Source organism: Equus asinus, chromosome 9, assembly GCF_041296235.1.
Source record: "Equus asinus isolate D_3611 breed Donkey chromosome 9, EquAss-T2T_v2, whole genome shotgun sequence".
NCBI lineage: Eukaryota > Metazoa > Chordata > Mammalia > Perissodactyla > Equidae > Equus > Equus asinus.
The window spans coordinates 19,458,886-19,485,069 of record NC_091798.1 but is presented as its reverse complement, the minus strand read 5'-3'; the positions used below and the strand labels follow the sequence as shown (position 1 = coordinate 19,485,069).

Below are 26,184 nucleotides of genomic sequence, written 5' to 3'. Positions count from 1 at the left end.
TTGAGAACCTATGGTTAATTGAATGGTCTAGTTAGCTAAATATTAAGGCAGAAGATCCTTTAATTCAACAATTTCTGAATACACACATACTATATCTTTATCTATCTATCTATAGCTGCAGAGTTAAATATTTATATTTAAGTTAATCTTTCTTAGTGCCTCAGGGTCTTATAAGACTTTCAGAAGATTTTGATCAGCAATAATAATATTATACTATAAATGGAGGTGGTAAATGTTAGTCTGTCTTGTGCAAATCAGAGAGTAGATCTGCGTATTTTTCATCTTCTAAATAGGAGATAGAGGGGCCAGCCTAGTGGTGTAGTGGTTGGATTTGCATGCTGTGCTTTGGCAGCTTGGTGTTTGTGGGTTCAAGTCCCAGGGACGTACCTATACACCACTCACTAAGCCATGCTGTGGAGGAGTCTCAGGTACAAAACAGAGGAAGACTGGTGACAGATGTTAGCTCAGGGCCTCTCTTCCTCACCAAAAAAAAGAGAGAGATGGATTTATACCAGGGACACAGGGAGATGGTTCAACATCTGCAAATCAATCAATGTGATATACCACATTAACAAAATGAGGAATAAAAAATCACATGATCATCTCAATAGATGCAGAGAAAGCATTAGACAAGATCCAACATCCATTTATGATAAACGCTCTCAATAAAATGGGTATAGAAAGAAAGTGGCTCAACATAATCAAGGCCATATCTGACAAATCCACAGCCAACATCATACTTAATGGTGAAAAATTGAAAGCCATCCCATTGAGAACAGAAACAAGACAAGGGTGCCCACACTCACCATTCCTATTCAGCATAATACTGGAGGGTTTGGCCAGAGCAATTAGGCAAGAAAAAGAAATAAAAGGTATCCAAATTGAAAAGGAAGAAGTGAAACTCTCACTGTTGGTGGATGAAGTGATCCTATATATAGAAAATCCTAAAGAATACACCAGAAAACTATTAGAAATAACTAACAACTACATCAAAGTTTCAAGGTACAAAATCAACTTACAAAAATCAGTTGCATTACTATACACTAACAACGAACTAGCAGAAAGAGAAGTCAAGAATACAATCTCATTTATAATCGTAACAAAAAGAACAAAATATCTAGGAATAAATTTAACCAAGGAGATGAAAGACCTATACATTGAAAACTATAAAACATTATTGAAAGAAATCTATAATGACATAAAGAAATAGAAAGATATTCCATGCTCATGGATTGGATGAATAAACATAGTTAAAATGTCCATGTTAAGCAAAGCAATCTGCAGATTCAACGCAATCCCAATCAGAATCCTAGGTACATTCTTCACAGAAATAGAATAAAGAATCCTAAAATTTACATAGAACAATAAAAGACCTCAAATAGCCAAAGCAATCCTGAGAAAAAAGAACAAAGCTGGAGGCATCACAATGCCTGACTTCAAAATATGCTACAAAGTTATAATAATCAAAACAGCATGGTACTGCCACAAAAACAGACACGTAGATCAAGGCAACAGAACTGAAAGACCAGAAATAAAACCACATATCTATGGACAGCTAATCTTCAACGAAGAGCCAAGAACATACAACGGAGAAGCGAAAGTCTCTTCAATAAATGGTGCTGGGAAAACTGGACAGCCACAAGCAAAAGAGTAATAGTAAACCATTATCTTACACTAGGCACAAAAATTAACTCAAAATGGATTAAAGACTTGAAAGTAAGACCTGAAACCATAAAACTCCTAGAAGAAAATATAGGCAGTACACTCTTTGACATCAATCTTAGCAGCATCTTTTCGAAAATAATGTCTACTCGGGAAAGCAAAATACAAGAAAAAGTAAACAAATGGGATTGCATCAGACTAGAAAGCTTCTACAAGGCAAAAGAAACCATGGACAAAATGAAAAGACAACCTACCAACTGGGAGAATATATTTGCAAATCATATATCTGACAAGGGGTTAATTTCCAAAATATACAAAGATCTCATACAACTCAACAACAGGAAAACAAACAACCTAAGCAAAAAACACACAGAGGAAATGAATAGCCATTCTTCCAGAGAAGATATACAGATGGCCAACAGATACATGAGAAGATGTTCAACATCACTAATTATTAGGGAAATGCAAATCAAAACTACCATGAGATACCACCTTACACCTGTCATAACGGCTATAATCAAGAAGATAAGAGATAACGTGTGTTGGAAAGGATGTGGAGGAAAGGGAACCCTCATACACTGCTGGCAGGAATGCACACTGGTGCAGCAACTATGGAAAACAGTATGGAGATTTCTAAAAAAATTAAAAATAGAAATACCATAACAATCCAGCTATCCCACTACTGGGTATTTATCCAAAGAACTTGAAATCAACAATTCAAAGAGATTTATGCACTCCTGTGTTCGACGCAGCATTATTCACAATCACCAAGATGTGGAAGCACCTAAGGGCCCATCCAATGATGATTGGATAAAGAAGGTGTGGTATATATATACAATGGAATACTACTCAGCTATAAAAAAATACAAAATGGTCCCATTTGCAACATGGATGGACCTTGAGGGAATTATGTTAAGTGAAATAAACCAGACAGAGAAAGACAAACACCAAATGACTTAATTCATACTTGGAAGATAAACAAACACATGGAAAATGAGAACAGTTTAGTGGTTACCAGAGGGGAAGGGGGTTGGGGGATGGACAAAAACGATAAAGGGGCATGTATGTATATGGTGATGGATAAAAATTTAGACTATTGGTGGTGAGCACAATGCAGTCTATATAGAAACTGATAAATAATAATGTACACTTGAAATTACACAATGTTATAAACAATTATGACCTCAATAAAACAATTGAAAAGAAAAGACAAGAAAAAGTGCCCAGGAAATTAAAAAAAGAGATGGAAAAATTGAGTCCTCCATTAAATGGATGTAATACATATTGATAAAGAACATGTACAAGTCCAGCCAATCAGGTGCTTCAGGTCACGAAGAGAAACATCTCTCTGTTACCTGGAATAACAAATCTTATTACACATATTCATAATATGATAAAGTACGTGAAATTACTTGTTATAGTATAGTCATGCTGGCTTTGGTCCTCCCGGCTACAGGATATTCAGTATGCTTTAGTAATAATTGCAAATAGCTGTCTGGTCTGGAAAGACGTGACAAACTTGAACTAAAAGACCTAAATTATCTTCCTTTGCCCAGCATTTGTACTTCGCAATAGTGAGGATTTGATTGATGTCTTTCAATATGAAAAGTTTGTATCAAACCCCCTACCTACCTACTCACTTCTAATCCAGAGCTACCTGCAAAGTAACAGATTCCCTTCATAATCATCGCATTTACAGTTCCTAGTCCCTGGCCTATTCATCTGTGCTAACGTAATAACTGGCTCCATCTTCCTAATAGAGCATCTGCAAGGATGGCTGGGACTGAGGTAGAAAAGAAAAAGTTGGGGTGACTTTCTGTGAAGCAGGAATAAGAATATATGGAGTCTAACCAGCCAGGTTTGGATGTAATGTAAGTTAATTCACAGGAACCTACTGGATTGAGTTTCCAATGTATGAAACCCTTACAACAACACCTCCTTCAAAGGCCTCTTCCCCTAACTTCACCAAACAAAACAAATCTGAAGTCTTTCTCTTTACTAGACCATGAGTCCATCTTTTATGCAGCACACAGACTTCTCCTTACATGATTGACAACTCTTCCACCCCAATTTCATTTGATTATCTTATTCCCAGGAATGCATATGATTCTAATTACTATTAATCCTTTTGGGGGCATATATCCACTAATCTTCAGTAATACTTCACTTAGAAAATTCTTTTGATATTTCATATATCGTAGAGCTTATTCTGAAAAGCACTGGCTACTTGTATATATGATTCTTGAGCTGGGTACTTAAACAGTGGTCTTTGGACACATTGGACAAAATAGAGAAATTATCAGTCCATACTCATGTCTGTACCCACTTTTCCCATCTCTAGAATAAGTGTGGGTTTGTAAGTTTTTCATTGAAACTGACAGATGAAGGATGTACCTTTATTATGAATAAAGAATCCCCTCCCTCTCCCTCCAAAAGACATTGGTTAACAGCTGTAGTTGGTTCCTATTTTTATTAGTGTGATTCGACTTTAAATCCATAAAATAAAAAATAACCTTACCCAAAGCAAGATGAAGTAAAATAAGCAATTAAAGCATGGTCTTGGCTTTTCACGACTCAACTTCAAATTTTTCACACTTTCTGTAAATTTGCCGTGCTAAGAACCTTTTTTCCTGCTTAACATTCAGGACGAAGCAATGCACACGTCTATAGACCTATTTGTCAAGAAATAAAAGTAATGAATGAAAGTCACATTTGAATAACAAGAGTGGACCAGACATAAGAGAATAGAACAAGCCTAGGCAGCTTCAATTCTCCATCTTCAAATTACTGACTGTTGTTACGAATAATAGAACATCAAAAGGAGAAATTCAAAACTCAAATTAGTTCCTGTCCTCCCAGGAGAGACTGCCTGCCTGATTCTGATCTGTCTTTCATGTGTATTTCTCATTCAAACTTACACTTTCAAGGGCTAGAGTGTCATTCCAATATGCAAAGGAGCGTTGACACTAATGAGAGTTATATTTAGAAATCCTTCTACTGTGAGATAGGCTATAATATTAAACTTGTGAATTTTAAGGTCATGACAAGGACATATTGACAAGTTAAAGTTTCTAAACTATGTAAATTAGCTACTTGGAAAATCATAGGCTCTACAAATCTTATGATCAAATTAAAAGGACAAGTTTATTCATTCTTTCCACAATCAAAGATCTGTCAGAATAGGGCTATGTTACATTCTGCTAACAAACAATCCCAAAATGTTACTAACTTGTTAAAACAAAGGTCTATTTCTCCTTCATACCACATAGCTGCCATTCAGGTCTTTTCACTCCTGGTGACAGCTGACGGAGCAGCAATCAGCCAAAACATTGCTGGTCACTCTGACAACGGAGAAAAAGTAGCTCTAGAGTGTGTTGCACCAGAGATTAACTGTTTCTGCCTAGAAGTGACTCCCTCACTTCTCTCATAACTCATTGGCTGAAACAAGCCATATAACCCCACTCAACTACAATAAGCAAGGAAATGCAATCTCCCCTGGGACCTGAAGGAAAAGAAGATGACTACCAGAGCAGTGATCACAACATCAACAGTCCCTGCCCTTAGAAACTTCTTAGTGAAAGGAGTCATACAAATACAACATATACAATAAATAAAAGAGGTAATTTCCCATGTAGTAAGTGAGATGGAGGAATTAACAAATGACATCATAGAGAGTAATGTGAGGGAAGACTGATGAATAAAAAGGTCTGTTTCATAGATAAGGTGGTTAATTATAAGAAGATAAGGTAGACCATAGGTACATCCTGCTATCTTCGCTCTGCCCTTCCAGGTCCACTCTCCTTCCTCTTCCACTCTGCTCTGTGCCTTGAGAAGTTGACATGGGAAGGGTAGCAAAATATGCTGCCTCAAAATCTGACTGTAGGAGTTCAGGACACGCCACCCCAAAATATGCCACTTTGGTATATTATTTTGAGCTGTAGGTACTTCAAAAACAGCAAATATAGGGAAAGGTTTTCTCTGAACTCCCCTTAACTGCCTAGAGACAGATCCTCCGAAAAGAGCTCAATTGTCAGAAATCCCCTCCCTGGAGTTTCATCAACTAGAGGAGATTGACTCTTACCACAGGAGAAGAGACTAGACGTGGATACCACACCCAGACAAACTGTCACAAACAATCATACCTCCCATCTCTTCTTCTAAGGGCCCAGCCATCTTTCCTAAAAATCATTTACTCTCCCCTCAGAGGCCTATCACCTGCCCTCCCTTTTCTCTATTAAGATGGTATTTAAGTCTGAATTCCAAGCCGCCTCAGGGAGCTCCCCATTTTTCCCTGGGTGTCTCCCCTGTATACGTGAGGTATATACATCAACAAACTTCAGTTTGTTTTTCCCTTGTAAATCTGTCTTTTACTACAAGGGTCTCAGCTAAAAAATCAGAAGAGTAGAGGAAAAATTATTTTTCCTTCCCTACACATGTATGGACTCCATCAATGGACTTCCTTTCCCTCCAGCTTCCAGTTACTTCCATTACTGGGAAGCATAGGGTGAAATCAGAGGGAAGCAGAAGAGTGAAGTCCTGCATCCTTCTGGGAGAGGATTGCTGCTGGCTGGCTGCATTCCCCAACGATGCTTAGAGCTCCTGTCAGGTAGCCCTCACCAGATGCATTCTCTCTCTCCAGAGCAGTGGCCAAATCTTCCCCAGTTTCTTCAGGCCTAAGAGGGGTAACTCCCCAATGTTTCTAGCCTCGGGGCACTCACTATCCGCTGTGGTTTCCCTAAATGCTAAGGACTGAATTGAGTCTCTCTAAAAGTCAACTGTGAGGACATAGTGAGAAGGCAGTCCTCTGCAAGCCGAGAAGAGAGCCCTCACCACAACCTGACTATACTGGCACCCTGCCCTCAGACTTCCAGCCTCCAGAACTGGGAGAAAATAAATTTCTGCTGTTTAAGCCACTCAGTCTATGGTGTTTTGTTACAGCAGCCTGGGCAGACTAAGACACTCACCTCTACTCTTATAATAATCCCTTATTAAACTCTTCTCTAATTACTCAATAGAAGTATGCCATCTCTTTCCTGCTGAGGTCCTTACTAATGCAAAATATGTATTTTTAATTCACATTAGTTTGCACCTATAATTTCTCTCCAACTTATAATTTCCTGCATGACAGTTTAATTACAACTTAGAAAATTAGAACAAACTTTTGTTTAAAAAGGCAAAATTTTTAGGTAAATCTACCATTTATGTTTTATTGTGAAGAAGAAGACATAGTATAGCATAATCATTTAGAGAATGGGCCTGGAGGTTGAGGCACACCTGGGGTTTAATCCCATCTCTGCACACGGCAGCAGAGTCACCAGGCCAAGTCGCTTCGCTAATGTTCATGTTCCTCACCTGTCAAATAAGAAACACCATTTGCTTTATAACCAGTGAAGTCACTACAGGATTGCCGTAACAGCCCAGAGTAAAACGAGAAACCTATTACTGTTACTATTAATTATTACTATTACTCTCTTACCAAAAATCCTTTTGTGATATTGCATTTTGGGAAGCTTTTTAATACTTGAGCATATCCATGGATGCTAGTCCTCACAACCTGCATAGCCTATGGGATTTTTACCTTAAAAAGAAGGGATTAGTACACATCAACAGGCTCCAAAAGCAACCATGAACTAAGGCCAGGAGGCATCCTGCATTTGCCTACAGAATAGTCTCTTTAGAGGGGAAGCTAATCAAAGCCTTATTACCATTAATGAAGTTCTCATATTAAATGCAAGACACTTGAGATAATTTACTTTAATTAAATTAATTTACTTTTAATTACTTTTTTATGCTTAGAGGAAGTTGTTTGACAAATTATTTGTTCTGCCTGTACATTCTCTCTTTATCCCTTTTCTTGCCTGCTGCCACATCAGACATAGACGTGACCTATACAGAGACCAGAAAAATAGTAACAAGCATTAGCTCCTACCTCAGCAACACCATAAGAGTTATTCACACAACACATCACTTAATTTTCCTTTAATAACACAGAATTTTCTATGGCTCGTCAATAATCATCTTACAGGGTAGTCAAGCCAGGCTCTGAAGTCTACACATATTATAAGCCTTTGCAATAGGAAAAGGATTTCTCAGCAGGCAGATTAAATCATGAAAAGTCTGAAAACCAACAATTTATGCAACAAGGTTATGCAACAGGAATCTTTAGCTTTTTAAATCCAATGTCCAAAAATAATTTCTAATAAATTGCTACTTACACATGACCTTGAAAGATACCTAATCAGCCCATATTTCCAAGACGAGAATGTTAAACAAATGAGTTATATGACCTTGATCAAGTTCCTTAACCTCTCTCGTTTTTAGATTCCTCATTAAAATGGGGGAAATCGTAGTACATAGGGCGAGGGCTGCTGAGAGAATTAAATGAAACAAGGGAAGCAAAGCTTAGATCCTGATACATAGAAGAGCACTCATCATCGTTAGTCTATTATTATGATATCTGATATCCATTCTAGCTGTAGAATATTATGACCATTGCCATTTAGAAAATTTGGCTCATCCTACAACAGAAAGGGGTTATTCTTATTGCTATATGACCACTCTTTTAGTTTACAGCTTTCCTGTAAACAGTTGTATCCCAAAAAGATTTGACAGTTTTCAGTTTTCAAGGTTACCCCATGTGGGTTTGCTCATAAAGATAACTGGCTTATTAAATACTTCCATACCACTAAGCAAAAAAGCTTTTTCTGATTTCTGACTCATCACTGTCTAGAATATATAAAATTAGGGTGAATTTTACCCTAAATAGCTTAAAGAGACTGGAGATCAGGTTTTAAATATTGAACTCTAAATATCTACTAATTTGCTTCAAGGATTCATTTTAACTGTGGAGTTTATAACTTTAAAGAAAGATAAAGTAAAAAGTGAACAAATGAAGAAATTCTTATTCATGTTTTGAGGTTTCTGAGTTTTATGATAGGTATTTCTTTCATAACTCCAAAGCATATTTTTAAATGAGCAGGGGGCATACTCCTAAACAGCCTACCACACGAGGCAATGTTTCTGAAGTGCGTTCATACCACATAGTTGGTCATCCTTTCTGAATGAACTAGTCAAAAGCAGGAAAGTTCACGCAAACATTTCACAATTCACTTTTTTTCCCCCAATCAGGACCCAAACTGTAAGGAATTAAGCAAATGAAACTCCAGCCCTTTTAAATATTTTTCTGTTTTGTTAATTTTCTTTGGAAAGGAGAGAGAAGTCTTAAGACAAGAAAACAATTATTTTTGCTATAGAAATTAATCGTTGTTATACTAGCTTAAAGGAGTAAAGGCCATCACACAAAAACACAACTCAAGCAAAGTTGGCATGATAGTCAAGATATTTCAATTCCTCACTGAAGTCTAAGGCTGGATGGAATCTGAGCTTTCCTAAGGATCAGAACAAAAAAGGATTTACTATGGATTTTCCCAGAATAAAAGTTCATAAGACAAATTCCCAGTATCATGCCATGGGAAAATATTTCACACCTTATATCCATTCTCACCTGGAGTTAACAACCAGAGAACTAATAAAGTGACTGCCACCAACGGTTCTGAAATAAAAGGGCCCAATGTAGTACCCTAGAAAGCACTTTCAAAAACTCCTGAAGGTGGAGTGTTCTACAGGATGACTTTTTTGAACTCTTCATCAGTCAATGTCACGAGAAACATAAACAAACACACACGTCCAAAAAAATTTAAATAAATAAAATAGGAGCACAACTATTAAAAGGGCTAAAATTTATAAAAGCTTATTTTACCAACTTTTAGCAAGAAGGAACTGGAATTCTCACACTGCTATCGCAAAAGAAAAATAATATAACCACTTTGGAAAACAGTTCTGCAATTTCTTAAAAGGTTAAACATAGACTTACTATATGAATCCACCATTCCAATCCTAGAAGTATACTCAAGATAAACAAAAGCGTATATATAAAGATTTGCACACAAATATGCAAAGCAGCTTTAATTGTAATAGCCAAAAAATAGAAACAACCCAGATGTCCATGAACAGGTAAATGGGTAAACAAATGGTGGTATATACACAAAATGGAATACTACACAGCAATACAACAACGCACTATTGATATGCACAAAAAACAAGGAATCTCAAAATAACAATGCAGAAGGAAAGAAGTCAGACACAAAATAGTACATAGTGCATGATTCCATGTATATGAAATTCTAGAAAAGGAAAACATCTCCAGAGACGGGAAAATCAGTAGTTGCCTGGGGATGGGGGAGGCAAGTAGCAAGGGGAAAGAAGGGAAAGATTAGAAAGAGGAACAAAGAACTTTTGGGGGTGATGTATGTGTTCATTGTCTTGATTGTGGTGACAGTTTCACAGTGTATACATGTCAAATTGTATACTTATCAAATTGCACATATTAAATCCATGTAGTTTTATGTCAATTATACCTTAATGTTAAAAAAATAGATTCCTCTATGGGGCTGGGCCTGTGGCCTAGTGGTTGAGTTTGGCACTCAGTTTCAATGGCCTGGGGTTCAGTTCCCAGGCCTGGACCTACACCACTTGTCAGCAGCCACGCTGTGGTGGTGACCCAATACAAAATAGAGGAAGATTGACAACAGATGTTAGCTTAGGGTTGATCTTCCTCAGCAAAAAAAAAAAAAAAGAGAAATAGACTCCTCTAGATTAAAAAAGACTAACCATCATTACAATGTGTGATCATTCATTGGACTTTTCTTTAAAAAATCACATAAGATTATTTTAAGACAACTGAAGAAATTTACATACAAATTACATAAGATATGTGCAATTTTGGGAATTTTTTCCATAGGTATAACAACAGTATTATAGGGAAATTTTTTCTTAGATGTACACAAAAGAATTTTGGGTGAAGAGTTGATTCCTGCAAGTTAAATAATAGAAAAACACTGAAAGAGAGAGAAAGAAAGTAAATGTAATATAATGTTAATTGGTGAATCTAGGTTGAGGTTATACAAATGTCTGAGTATTTTTTTAATCTTTTGGATTTTTGAAGTTTTTCATAATAAAAGCACTAATATACTACTTTATTCTCTTTCATTTCACTCTTTTCTTCATTCAATAAGCAGTAACACTCAGTAGGAATATTTTTTGAATATCCTCCTATGTAGCAGAAAAAAATAGTCATAAAATCTTTAATCATTTAATTGGTGAAAATTTATCCTCTCTATGCGTGTCTGAGATCACTCCACAGATATCAGCCAGGCTGTTAACGAAGCAACTGACTAACCCAGTGATGTAACAATAACAATGATGATGATGATAGGAGCTAACTACCTTGGCACTAACCATGTTCTACAGTCTTTATGTGTACCTTAACACTCTCACCTCTTTTAAGGTAACTCTCTTAACAATCCAATAATGTAGATATTATTATCATCATCTCTATTTTGCAGGGGAGAAAACAACACAAAGAGGATTAACTAGCTCACCGAGAGTTACACGGGATAACAGGAAGAGTGAGTACTCACACCCAGGCAGTCTGAGTCTAGAGCTGTGTTCTTAAGTCTGAGGTCATAAACCCCAACGCCGCTGAAGTCCAGGCCAAGCAGGAATGGCCAGATAGGAGCTGTGCCAAATTGGTGCATTTGCTCCCTGCTTCTTGGCCAATATTGCCCTGTGTTTCGATTTTTCAAGAAAAGCCATAAATATGGACTTTTAGGTGAAATATCCTGGTTGTTTTGTTTGTTTGGTTGCATTGGTGACATTCCTTTTTCTAAATACAGTGCTGCTAAGAAGTAAACATTTTAAAAGAATGAATTTGGCCCATAGCTGCCAGTTTGCAATCTCTGGCAAAACAGTTAAAGCCCCTTGGCATTGCTGCATTAAGAAATACACTAAGAATTTCCAAGAAATTCTCTTTTGGGGATCCATGATCCGAGCTGTTGGTTCACAAACTGGCCCCCACACAGGGAGGGCAAGGAGAGACCAAAGAAAGATGGAGACCACTCCAGATTGTAGGTGGCCAGTTTAATAAGCAAGGGAACTTACATACGAGGCTTGTTCAGGCAGCTGCAAGATGAGTAGCACTCCCTACCTGCCCGCCAGACACTAAAAGGTTGATAAAGAGAACTTAACCGGGTTCAGCCACGTATATCATCCAAATGGTCTCAACAACACATTACTGTCCTTGGAACAGCTCCAGCTGTGGGAACGGTGGGCGCAATGCACATCGCAAGGACAGAGGAGGGTGCAAGGAGCCTCCAGTCGCCTGGTCCAGCTCGTGGGTCAACCGGCAGTCACGTCCTCTCAGTGACCTCCTCCAACACAAGCCAAGAGTTCAAGTATCTACTCCGAACCAGGGATCCCTGTTCAATGATAATTCTGAAACTAGAAGCCCCCACCATGACAAAACACTGGATAGGTAACAGGTTTTGTAGAATTCACCGCAGTACATACAGAACTTAGAGCGTGACTTAACTCTCCAGCATTTCACCAAGTCTCTGTGTCTATAGTACACAGAGGGGACACAGAGCACAGAAAGGACAACGTAACAGGAAAACCCTTTTCTAACCTCTGTCCCTAACCGGACCCCACCTTGCTGACTTTCAGGAAGGAAAGGCAGATATGAAACAGCTAACAGTGTCTGCTTCTCCTGCTGAGTGCCCCCAACAGACAACACAAATGCAGACAGACACCATACCCTTATTCTGCCATTTGCTCTTCCTGCTTAGCACCCTGCACAGGATCAGGGGTTTCCAAGAATCTCACTGCCTGCCTGGTCTTCGCTGGGCTGTCAGTCTAATAACACTGCCCTTTCTACACTCATGACGGGGCTTAGCTCCTCACTGATGTGCCTTAATTCAGAGCCAAAGGGAAAGGGAAAACAGGGAGTAAAAGAACAGAAAAATTCCCCTAGTGTGCATACAAGCCCACGCAATCCTCCATAAACAAACACTTCGGAGCTGGCAACCCCACAGGCAGGTACAACAAGTTAGTGCAAAGTAGAAATCAAGGTCATCATAAAAGTAATGTTTAAGCATTTACCATGTACTAGGTTTTAAATACAACACTCTCTGAACATCATCTCCAGAATTCTGAGGAAGATTCCTAGGGCCATTTCACAGATGGAGAAACTGAGACTCACAACGAATTTACCTGCCTCTGTCAAGAGTTCACCTTTAGTAAATCCAGATCTCATTCCAGTTCCCTGCATTCTTTCCATAACATTCTATCTCAAGGACTAAAGGTTTGTGATGAAGAGGAAAGAAATGAGGGTTAGAGAAAAGAACTAAAACAACTTTCAGAGCATAGATATACACCTCCCTATCCTAAGCTCCAGCCTCCAGGCTACCAAGAAGACTTGAGCTATTTGTCACAGCCTTACCTAGCACCCCAGCATCAGAATCACTTGGGTAGATCACTTAACCTGCAGATTCCTGGGCCCTACTCCAGCCCTGAGGAATCCACATCTCTAAGGTAGGACCCGGGAAGATGCATTTTTACTTGCACCACCCCCCCCCCCAGCAAATTTTAACCAGTTCTCCAGGTGAAGCACTGAATTTGATGAATCAGAAAAGGAGCAAGGCAGAGTTTAAAAATCTCTACCGATATTCAAAGATAAAAAAGATATTTTAAAGTAACAGCCTAGAAAAGAGCTTTTGCTGTCAGACTCATACAGTTTTTAATTTTTTTAGGGGAACAATTATTATCAACAAACATCTTCAGTAAATCTAGTCCATTTATTTTACTTGTTTTGACGTCTGCAGATAATGACAAGCTACAGGGAAAAACAGGTTTAAGGATTGTAGCAATTGGTTAATTTGTGAATGATTATTAAAAAATAATATATGCAGCTCTGTGCTTCTCCAGAGGTGAGAGTTACAAATTACTGTGGTGGTTGTTATTGCTGCTGCCACTGCTGATGTTATTGCTGTCTTTAAAGGATTGCAGCCTCCATATGTTTGTGAATATTAATACTGTTTGAGGTTTGTCAGGTTGCCATAGCCACTTAGTTCCCTTCTGCCAGCAGGCCGTGATGCACTGGCAGTCAGAACTGTAAAGGAGTCCACCTATATAAATGCAAGCTGGGAAGCAGTTCAATGTGGAAACAGCCTCTTCCCATCCCACAATTCCCCATCTAGTTCATTTTGATGCATTGACCGAAACGCACCTGCTTCCAGCCCACCGGCCCTCTCCAACTTGCGTTCTTCCCAGCTCGATCATGCTCCCCGTCCCCCCTCCCTTCCCCTAGCAATCCTTCGCTGTGGTCTTCTGAACACCTGGGGACACATTCTCACTCAAGCTTTCTGGCAATACTTCCTCTAGTTTCTGTCCTAAGCTGAAACCTAGCTTTCCCTGATAATGACAATACTGAAGTCTTATGGGTACACAGATCCTGGTGATGTCATCTCTTTTGTTCCCCCATAACCCATTTGTAGTCCCATCATCCCAATATTTTAGGAACTAGAGGTAGGTCTGTATCAATCTCAATATTTCTGCTTCTTCCACTGTTTCACCATTTCCTTTCCAGGACTCCTCCCTCCTTTAACTTCCTCTGTCTGGTTATGCCATTCTCTTCTGATCTTGCTCTTTGTCTTCTAAAATCTGGGAGACCCCCAAGCTTTCCTATTGGTCCAGTCTCCCCGTATCCCCCTGAGGGACTACACAGGAAATAGACCTCAGCCACAGGTACTTTATCTCCTCCACTCCAAAGCTGTTGCTTCATTTCCCTCTATCGTTGATTTGTGTTCCACCTACAGGCCCAGATCCAACTCTCCCAGCATTGTGATAATTTTCCTACAACTTGAGTGACATTCTCTCTGCATCCCCACTGCACAGCATGCAGTAGGATATAGTGCTTAGGAATAAGGTTTCTGGATTGAACTACTTAGGTAAAGTCCTGGCTTTACCACTTACTGCTTTTGTGGTTCAGGTCAAACGATTTACCTATTCTAGGCCTCAGCCTCCTCATCCATAAAATGACGACAACAATATAATCTATTTCATAGAGTTGCTATGAAGATTTAAAAAGATAACTCCTGGGTACAATTTAGACTGGTTGAAGGTAAGAGAAAAGCCAACTTCTTCTGACATATAAAACAAAAGTGTTTTATTGGCTCACTTATCTCGAAGTCCAGAGGAAAAGTAGGCTTCAGGCTTGGTTTGATTCAGTAGTTCAACCACAGGATCAAGGATCTAATTTCTTTCCCTCTCCTTCAGCTCTGCCTTCTAAGGTGTCAGATTCAGTTTAAGCTGGTTTTCCCTCATGGTTATGAGAAGCTATCATTGGGTTATAGGTTTCCTTAGCCAAGACAAAGAGGGGACAAAATGATTGCTTCAAAAATCTCTCCCAGAATAGTGAAGGAGAACTTTTCCAGACATTATCAGAAAACCTCTCATGCCCCATTGTCCAGATGTGGATAACAAGCCCGTACCCGAACCATTGCCTGGAGCAGAGGAATTCCTCATCGGCTCGGACCTGCTCAAATGAACCAATCACTAGAGCACAGGAGAGGGAATTACCAACCCTGGAAAACCACTTTCTATCCATAAACTGCACAGTAAGTGTGAGATGGGAAACGAGAGGGTAATGGATGTTGGGGAGATGACCTAACACCCACTGGGAGACAATTCCTTAGCTAATAAGGGGGAATCAGAAATGCTATGCTAATATTAGCACTTATTATTGTGTCATTTTTACCTTTGATGACTGCTTCTCATTCTTCTCTGTATTGTCACATATTGCTTACACGATTGCCTCTCTGTTATTTCTCATCCTCAAGCTTGTAAAATCCTTAAGCTTTACTGATCTTTTTACCACTAACATGGTCCACCTCAAATTCTACCTAGCAGAGAGCATATGAAGAACACAGCTTCAACAAATGCTGGCTGAATACATGCATAGACTATAGAAATGGTTCTGCCCAGGAACAGTCTCTCTCCAGCAGGAATTAAGAGATGTTACACAATGATCTTATGCCCTTCTGTAAAGAACAATTTAATACATTTTTAAAATATTCTTTCTTATACAAGATAATATTACTAACCCACCATTGATTACACAGGCACAGAGAGTAAGTATCCCTTTGGTATTTTCTAACTGATCAGTAAAATCGTATTCTTTACCACAATTACATGCAATTTATTCTTTTTTAGTTTTCTTTCACAATGGCTTTTGAAGTAGATGATTCCATTTGACCAGACTAAATGCACTACATAGAATACCATAAGACACGTGATATTTTTTGGTCTGTGTATCCTTATAATGAAAGCTAAGAAATCTTCAGATCAGTGCATTTAACTAAGACTTATAGATCTCAAAACCATAAATTACCAGGAAAAACTCCAACACTACACAGTGTGAAGTTATAAGATATTTATATGAGAAATGACTTCTCTGTTAAGATTAATTTTTAAAATGCCCCATTTTCCATAAAATATACTTCATTTTTAAACCAACATAACGAGATACATGTCCTATTGTTTTTTAGCAAATAACATCAAGTCCAAACAAGACTGTCTTAATGCTTTTGAAAATTAGGTAATATTAGCAATTCCATAATAATGCAACCAGCAAATGGGTAGCTGTAATTTTTAGATAGATGTGGTAAATGGCTCTACATATGAGATTTGTTTCAAATTATTTGTATTTCTTTTAAAGTCTGTAGGAATCCAGAATTTTATTACCTGAAAATTATCTGACTTCTTAAAAATATATTATTAAACTTGAAAATATCTTTGAAGAAGAAAAGTCTGTGGGAGACTATAAAACATACTGGCAGTCTAAGAGAAAAATGAGGCAAAATGTAGATTCTCTGTGTTTTCACTGAAAGGCTGTGGCAATACAGAACCTTTGCTTCTTGTCTGCAGAGACCATGCAGTGAATTTTAAGAGTGGAATCTGATAAAAGAGTAAAACAAGAACTGTTTAGAGAATATAAACTAGTCAGACTATCTGAAGTTCATGAAAATGATAGTAATAAATTTTAAAATCCTAATTATAGCACATGAGCCCAATCCAGGTAACAGTACATATATAAAGCTATATTATACATTTTACATCTAATAATCCACATGCATGATCAGTTACATTTACATTTCACATGCCTCTTAAAATTGCCACTTTGGTTTATCTCCAGCCACAAGCTTTTCACCATCCAATACCAAGTAAAGCCTCAGAAAATAAATAAATGACATGAAGGATAGTTAAAGCAGTGGACAGTAGTATATCCCCATAGAATTTGATGCCTGATCCAACTCCGTGAAGTAGATATTGTTACCTGAGGCCAAGATGTTAAATAATTTTTCTCTAGGCTTCTGAGTATTGAGAATCAGGTCCCAAAGCCCCTGACTGCATTGTAATGTGAGGTCTAACCAATAAATCTCTTTCCCAAAGCAAAATCCAGCAAAGAAAGTGGGCACCATTGATCTCGCACAGCCGACTAAATAGCCAAAAGGCTGTGTAATGTAAGTTACTATATTACCTCTGTGGGATCTGGGTGATGAGTCACCCGGGCGAAGTTTGTGATGATGTGTCCTCAGTAATCAGCCTGCTTGATGGAGCAGCCACAGTTCATGCAAACCCATACTCTCTGCCGTCTCCAGTCTGGCTTCTTTGGCGACCCTAAGTATGGAAACAGTTTAGGATGCAACCAATACAATGCAAAGAGCCCTAACCTCAGTAATGTGTATAAAACAACCTCTTGGGGCCGGCCCAGTGGTGTAGCGGTTAAGAGCACACCTTCCGCTTTGGCGGCCCAGGGTTTGCTGATTCAGATCCCGAGTGTGGACATGGCATCGCTTGGCAAGCCATGCTGTGGTAGGCGTCCTACATATAAAGTAGAGGAAGATGGGCATGGATGTTAGCTCAGGGCCAGTCTTTCTCAGCAAGAAGAGGAAGATTGGCAGCAGATGTTAGCTCAGGGCTGATCTTCCTCAAAAAAAAGAAAAAAAAACCTCTTTAAGATGAGCAATATCATTATTATTTAAAAGAAAAAATTGAAAATTAATCCCTTTTTTGCCCATAAAACTAAAACAATATAAATTTTTTTAAAAAATGAAAATTTCTCACTTGTGGGAGGATAAATTGATGCACTTTTCTTGGATTTAAATTTTCAACATGTAAAACCAGTAATTCCATTGCTATAAATGTATCCCTAGAAACGTGTTCAAAGATACGTACAGAAGGTATTACAGTGCTGAATAAGGAAGTAGCTAAATTTAGTACAGTAAATCCATGCAACGGCATGCCATGAAGCCTCTAGAAAGAATAAGGTGAGTCTATATATATATATACATACCGACATGGAAAATATCTCAATTATATTGCAAAGCGAAGAAAAGCAGTTTGGATAACAATATCTATAATATGATTCCCCTTTGCACGTTATAATTCTCATTTGTGAAAAGAGCGTGTATATATTTTTTCCTTGTATACATAGAAATTTCTGGAACTTCTCACAAAATACTGATAATCTGAGGAGTCGGAGAAGGGCCAACATGGGATACAATAGGACCTTAACTTTGCACTTTATCTTTTTTTTTGCTTGTTAAAAAACTTTACAAAAATGAGGGGCCGCCCGGTGGTGCAGCAGTTAAATGCGCCCGTTCTGCTTCGGCAGCCTGGGATTTGCCAGTTTGGATCCCGGGTGTGGACATGGCACCGCTTGGCAAGCCATGCTGTGGTAGGCATCCCACATATAAAGTAGAGGAATATGGGCACGGATTTAGCTCAGGGCCAGCCTTCCTCAGCAAAAAGAGGAGGATTGGCAGAAGATGTTAGCTCAGGGCTGATCTTCCTTTAAAAAAAAAAAAAAAACTTTGCCATGAGAGGGGTAAGAAAGTCTCTTCTTCCTTATCTTGCCTGTCTGAGGGTGAAAAAGGATGGTATAAATGTCCAGTGCAAGGAACCTGTCAGACACCAGGAATCCAGTGAGTGCTGGTTCTCCTATTTAAACATGAGCGTGCACACACACACACACACACACACACTTCCAACACATTCTGAACCCTGACATCATTTTACATGCCTCTGTCCTCATGGTGTGTCTTCATTATCTTCTAGATATCCTTATTTCTGGGGAGGATTAAAGGAAGGGGCCAGAAGAAGAGTTAATTCAGACATTGTTGTCCCCTAACACCTAGCTTAGGCTTTTCAAAAGAGAAACTTAGGCTTCTATATTTTATTTTCCATTTCCCAAACAGAGGGAAATAAAATCTCCCCAGGTACTATCAGCGACACAGGAGAACGCTTTCTCTGGCTCCCTGCTTCAATCAACCTTGAGACAAACACTGGGGTGCAAACACGTAAAATATACTTTTGCTGTTATTGAAAACCACAAGAATGATGAAACTTCATGCATACTGATGTTGAAATAATACTCATTAGATAGTGTGGATTCTGACAAGAAGTGAGATTTACGACTCCTTTCCTCCATCCCAAATCACAGAACAAGTAATAATCTACCCTCCAGGTCAATGATCTCTAAAAGAGATGCTGATGTCACACCCCGGCAGTAAAGAAATTTTGAGCAAACATCCTTAATATATTTTTATTTCTTTACAAATCATATACATCACCATTGTACTAATATCTTATGAAAATTAGCAAATATAAAAATAGAAATTAAAATGGATGAGATTTAAAATATATGGAAAATCAAGCTTCTAAGATTTTCTTCCCACACTCACCCGATCGGACACAGTTCCAAATAACTCAAATAGCAACTATCACGGTGTCTCACATACAATTATAAAATTTACATCCCTAAAATATCACAACTTGAGTTATTATGCCAAAAACAGTTTCAGGACAACTCTTGCTGCTGAAATGCCTCCTTACACAGCCTAGGGGTATAGAATTAAATCGAGAAAATAGGGGACCAGCCCGGTGGTACAGTGGTTAAGTTTGCACATTCTGCTTCCGTGGCCCGTTGTTCTCTGGTTCGGATTCCAGGTATGGACCTAGCACCACCTGTCAAGCCATGCTGTGGCAGGAGTCCCACATATAAAGTAGAGGAAGAAGGGCACGGATGTTAGCTCAGGGCCAGTCTTCCTCAGCAAAAAGAGGAGGATTAGCGGCAGATGTTAGCTCAGGCCTAATCTTCCTCAAAAGAAAAAATTGAGAAAATAAACTATTTTTCTTTCGGTGAGGGGGTGGGTAATATTTAATGAGTGTTTTCTGGTCCCAAGCACTGCTAAGAGCCTTAAAACATGTTTAATTTTCCCAACAACACTTTATGGTAGATCTTGTTATGCCCATTTTACAAATACAGAAACGGAGGATTAAAGTGGCCCCAGATCAGCTAGTTAGAAAGTGGTAAGATAAACACTTAATCACTTCTATTTAGTGCACAGAAAAGGAAAACATTAGGGGTTAAAAATGTGTAAATGTGGGTATAGAATGTGAAATCACAAAATGTTATATAGTCAAAAAGATGAAAAGCAATTTGAGATTTAGGTCTTCTCTTCCAGCCTCTGAGCTATAGTACTCTACTGCTACACAGAGAGATTTTCCTGTAACTAAAGATGAAATAGGACCCCACTGTATTTTTCACCAGGCACACTAAACTCTAAGAATTTTGGCAGGAAAGGTTTACGAGAAATTTTTTTTCAAAAATTTTTGTTTCTTTATATCTTCATATTACTTTCTTCAAATTGTAAAGAAAACCTCACATAAATTTTTCTTAAAACTTTAAATTATGCATACAATTTATGTGACGAATTCTACTTCAAAGAATTTACTCTGGGGCAGTGATTCTCAACGGGGTAGAAATTTTGGCTCCCGGGGGACATTTGGCAATGTCTGGAGAGTTGGGGTTGTCACACTGGGAGTGAGGATACTACTGGGATCTAGTAAGTAGATGCCAGGGATGCTGCTAAACAGCCTAAAGTCAACAGGACAGACTTGTACAACAAAAAAATGATCCTTCCCAAAATGTCTATAATGCCAAGTTTGAGAAATTGTGCTCTAAGGAAATAATCAGTGATACGTCAAAGATGGCTATCCAGATGTGTTCACCACAGCAGTGTTTGTGACAGTTTAATAATATACGGCTCATTAAATTACAGCGCATCCAATCATTGGAACGCTGCAGTCACTAAAAGTGATGTTGTGAAAGAATATTTAATAACATGAAGAAATCTTCATGGTATTTACATGTCCTAAAATAATATGTTTAGTATGATTATAGCTTTGTGAAAGTACACATATACTTGTGTATAGGCATGGAAAATATTTTGAAAGAGTATCAACCAAAATATTAATACTATTTATTTCTGAAGGGTGGCAGGGAGTTCACATGAAAGCATACTTCATGAACTACATCATTAGAAATATCTACACCATTATTATCCTGAGGCAAAGCACAGTTGATATAAGCCATCATCTCAAAATCATTACAAGCTTCTTAAGTATATAAGATTTTGTACCCTCTTTTCAGAATGAGCCATTGGAAGAGTTTTATTTCCTGACATCAAGTTCCTTAACGACAGAAAAGAGGAGCAGCAGGTGTTTCTCACCAGATGCCTTTGTGACGGAAACAGACAGAGTTCACTGGGTATTTTTGTTCAGAGCCAAAATAGCACCCACTGTTCTCATTCCTTGTCTTTAAAAGCCTTATTGTTATACTATGATTCAAAGGTAGTATTACTCTCTTCCACCCACATCAAATACAGTATGATCACGACACTCTACAAGCTCAATAAATGTTTGAACATCATGAACACTCAATATCCCCATCTCAGAATGTCTTATGAGTAAGAGGCATTATGATATTGTACACTGTACAGCCTTGTAACTTCTGTACTGAATTCGGAAGAATTGATGTCCTTCCAGAGACACATGCTAATAAGTTATCTTTTAATTTAGTGACCAGTAGCCTCACATTGAGAAGGAAACAAATGGCAACGAGTTCTCCCAAATACCACAGTGTTTATATCAACCAACAAAACTGATTAGAGAAAGTTTGCTCACCAGTATAACTGAACTTCTGATTTGCACTGGAGAGAAAGAGAGAGAGAGGGCAAGAAGTAGAGACCACTTGGCCGTGTAACTGATGACACTATAATACAATTAGAAATCAAAACTTTTTACAGTATAGTAAAGAAAAAAATCCCATAAAAAAGATAGATCTCCCATACACAAGAATTTCAAATAATTTATGTAGATACTGCCCCCTCAAGGAGGGGGAGCTTAACTCTCCACCCCTGAGTGTGAGCTGTGCTTAGTGACTTGCTTCCAAAGAGTAAGAGTATGGAAGAAGGAAAAATGGAACTCTACAGTGGAGATCCTGACAAGCATTACCTCGGCCAGGTGATCAAGGTTAACACGATCAGTGATAAGTTATGCTGATGGTGTATTCTCTTGGTATGATATAATGAAATAGCAGTTCACCGCTGTGATCTTCCTTCCACCACCATGTGCTAATCAGGAGAAAAACTTCAAATAAACCCAAATTGAGAGACAGTCTGCAAAAAAACTTGATCTCGGGGCTGGCCCAGTGGTGCAATGGTTAAGTCCACACGCTCTGCTTCGGCGGCCCAGGGTTCACAATTTACTTTGAAGTCCACAATTTACGTTGAAATGTATCCAAAAGAATAGAATGAATTAATGCATAGATAGAGCAATGGATAGGTGAATAGATATGTGGTAAACAGGAGAATAATAGAGTAATGGTAGAATCTAGGTGGTGGGTATATGGGTCTTCCCTCCAAAATTGTTTCATAATTGCTGAAGGTTCCTAATAAAACATTAGAAAAACTGAAATTAAGGAAAATTTAGAAGTAAACTATGCCAAATATCAAAAACTATAGGATAAGGTTAAATTTATGGTAATGATAGTTTTAGGTGATGACGGAGTCAAAGTGTTTTACTGGGAGAAAGTACTTGAGAAACGGGAGAACGGTTGTAGATTGAGATAGCAGGTTGTGTCCAAGTTCGCATGTTGACATTTGAGATTACAGATGACATACCACTTTTTAAGTCATTCTGAGTGTGTCCATGAACTGAAAGGCTGGTGGAGTAAAGGAAAAAATCATTAATAATAAGTTCCAGGAATGAAGCAGCCAGATGTTGAAGGGTGGCAACTGGATTTCCCAAGAATGATAATAAGCATTGAAGGCACAAGGAAGACTATGTGACGTTGTAGGGACATTATGGAGAACAGGATTAGATAATTCTAGAAGGAGCAGAGTTTTTTCAAGGAGAGAGTTCTGGTCTAGAAGAGGCAATAGAAAACAAGAATACCTACCCTAGGATCTGCCCTTAAGGTACACCGGGCACGAGGAAACAAAAAATACAGCCTTTTTGAGAGCATGGAACCCATTGAAGACACCTAAGTTCCAGTTACAATAAGAAGAGAACACGATGCAGAGAGGGGAGGAGAGACAGGGCAGTTTATTGATCAACACTGCAGGTCCCAGAGGACACAGCAGAGGCTTTGTGAGTCCAGGAACACGGAGCTGGCGATGTACAGGGCAGTACGCAAATCACAAAAATGGGAGTGATCGTGAATGTTCAGGAAGACTTTATCATCTAGTGGAGACTGAGGTAAACAGGGATGTTGACATGATGGGACTAATCCACACAGTCCAGCCTAAAGCTATGGACCAGAATGCTTCAGGAAAACCATTCAAACCCCACTCCTCTCTCAGGCAGCATCTAGGGATACGGCTAGAATAAAGCTGAAGAAAGCAGAAAAATGGGATGAATCAGAAATTATTAGAAAATAAAGCCAATTTTAAAGATGTAGACTGATAATCCAAAAAAAGACTAGCTCTTTGGAAAGATTAATAAAATAGACAAACTTCTGGAAAGCTTTCAGGAAAAAATAAAGAAAAACTTCAAATAGCCAATATTAGTCATGAAAAGGAGAACATACATAGAAATACAAAGACATTTTTCAGGTTCTGGAAGATTTCAAATAGGTTCAAAGGTAGAAAAAACAGAATAATGAATCTCAATGTACCCATCAGCCACTTCCACAATTACTAACTCATGGCTAGTTTTGTTTCATCTGTAACCCCTGCCCACGCCCCTCAGCCCAGACGACTTTAAAGCAAATCTTAGACATCAAATGATTTCATCTGTAAATATTCAGTATGTATCACTAAAAGGTAGTATCTCTGTTTAAAGGCAGCCACTATATCATCATCATACTTTCCATATTCATATTTCAGTTTGCCTATTTCCCAGTCATCTTATAATTTTTGTAGTTTGTTTGAACCAGAATGCAAATGAGATCCATATATTGCTATTGGTTGATACATCTTTTCTGTATTTTTAATGCATGTTCCCCTTCTCTTTTTATCTCTCTCCTTTTCCCTGTAATTTTTTTGTTGAAGAAACTCTCTTTTGTCTGTGGTTTGCCTACAGCCTGGATTTTGTCTGGATTACATCCTGTGGTATCATTTAATACACTCCTTTGTACTCCTCATTTGCTGAAAATTGGCAGTCAGATCCACAAGCTTCATAAGATTTATTTGATAATCTTCATAAGATTATAAGATAAATCTGTTCCATTATTTGATAAGACAACTTACTTCATAGGTGACATTGTATACTTCCATAAAGATCTGATTCTCTGTTTTTTGTGATAGACGGGCCATTGATAATCATTGCCTACCTAGATCAGTTAATTCATTAGGGATGAAAAATGGTGATATTCTATCATCAAAAAATCATCAGAGAATATTCTGTACAGCCTTATACCAATAAATCAACAACTCTAAATAAAATGAACTGTTCTCTTGGAACATGTATTTTAAAAATTGAGTCTTAAATAAGTAAGAAACTTTCATAGACTAATTACCATACAGGAAATTGAAAAAGTAATTAATGAAACCCCCATGATATAGGGACACATTTTCCCAAACCTTCAGGGAACAGATAATTCCTTTGTTATAAACAGTTTCAGACCACAGAAAAAGATGAAAAACTTCACAGTTCATTTAATGAAGCAATAATCATTTTGATATGAAACCCAATAAAACTGTAATAAAAAGAAAATTATAAACTAGTTTCACTGTGAGGATAAAAAAATCATTAGCAAAAAATCCAGCAATATTTTAAAATAATTTAAAATAACCAATTGGAATGCATCCAGAAATGCAGAGGTGGTTGAACATTAGAAAATTATTTATATAAAAAAAAAGAAGGATATTCTCTCTCATTTCAATTATTTAACATTGCTCTAGAGATTCTAGTTAGTACAAATAAAATGTAAAGTTTTTTAACACAGTCATGCATTGCTTAATGACAGGGACACGTTCTGAGAAATGCATCATTAGGCAATTTGGTCATTGTGCAAACATGATGGAGTGTACTTACACAAACCTAGATGGTATAGCCTACTACACACCAAGCTATACGGTACAGCCTATTGCTCCTAGGCTACCAGCCCCTACGGCATGCTACTGTACTGAATACTGTAGGCGACTATAAGACAATGGTAAGTATTTGTGCATCTAAACATATCTAAACATAGAAAAAGTACAGTAAAATATGGGATGAAAGATAAAAAATGGTACACCTGTATTGGCCACTTACCACAAATGGAGCTTGCAGGACTGAAGTTGCTCTGGGTGAGTCAGTGAGTGAGTGGTGATTGAATGTGAAGGCCTAGGACACTACTGTATACTGCTGCTGGACTTTATAAACACTGTACACTTAGTCTACACTAAATTTATAAAATAATATTTTCCTTTTTTCAGTAATAAATTAATCTTAGCTTACTGTAACATTTTTACTTTATAAACTTAATTTTTTTTATTCTTTTGTAATAACACAACTTAAAACAAAACCCATTGTACAGTTGTATAAAAATATTTTCTTTCTTTACATCCTTATTCTATAAGCTTTTTTCTATTTTCAAAATTTTTTATTCTTTTTTACTTTTTAAACTTCTTGGTGAAAAGCTGAGACACAAACACAGACATTAGCCTAGGCCAACACAGGGTCGAGATCATCAATACCACTGTCTTCCACCTCCACATCTTGTCCCACTAGAAGGTCTTCAGGGGCAATAACACATGGAGCCATCATTCCTATGATAACAGTGCCTTCTTCTGGAATGCCTCCTGAAGGACATGCCTGAGGCTCTTCTTGAGGAGGTGTCACTCTTTCCAGAAACATATCCATGGTGGTTTGCTTGGTTCGTTTCCTTTTTTCTCATAGATTTGCTTGTAAGCAGATAATGCACCATGAACGTTCCTCTCTATTAATGAAAACCTTTCAGTGTTGGGGTTCATGTTTTCAAACTTTTTAAGGAGCCTGTTGAGGTCTGCAAAAGCTTTTGCTAAACCCTTCACTGTGAATTTTCTTGGAAGTTCTCCTTTTTCTGCTGTTGTAGTTTCCTTTTCTCCTGCCTCTTCTTCAGCTACGCATTCCTGTTCCAGTTCCAACAACTCCTCATTAGTTAATTCCTCAGTAACCATCTCTAGAAGCTCCTCGATGTCATCCTCATCCATTCTCAGGTTCAAGTTGTTTGCCATCTCAACCAAGTCTCATTGATTTTTCCAACATCCTCATCCTTGGCAAATCCTTTGAAGTCATCGATAAACCTCTTGAATGTCT

The 26,184-nt window shown here is 38.0% G+C and overlaps 1 long non-coding RNA gene across 1 annotated transcript in view; it reads right to left on the bottom strand.

The window, feature by feature from the left end:
* Window positions 1–26,184, bottom strand: part of LOC106832157 (uncharacterized) — a 209,574-nt gene that overhangs the window by 61,055 nt on the left and 122,335 nt on the right. The window contains exon 2 of the long non-coding RNA XR_011506121.1: window positions 17,096–17,235. This is a non-coding gene — a long non-coding RNA (uncharacterized lncRNA). The remainder of the gene's footprint in view (window positions 1–17,095; window positions 17,236–26,184) is intronic.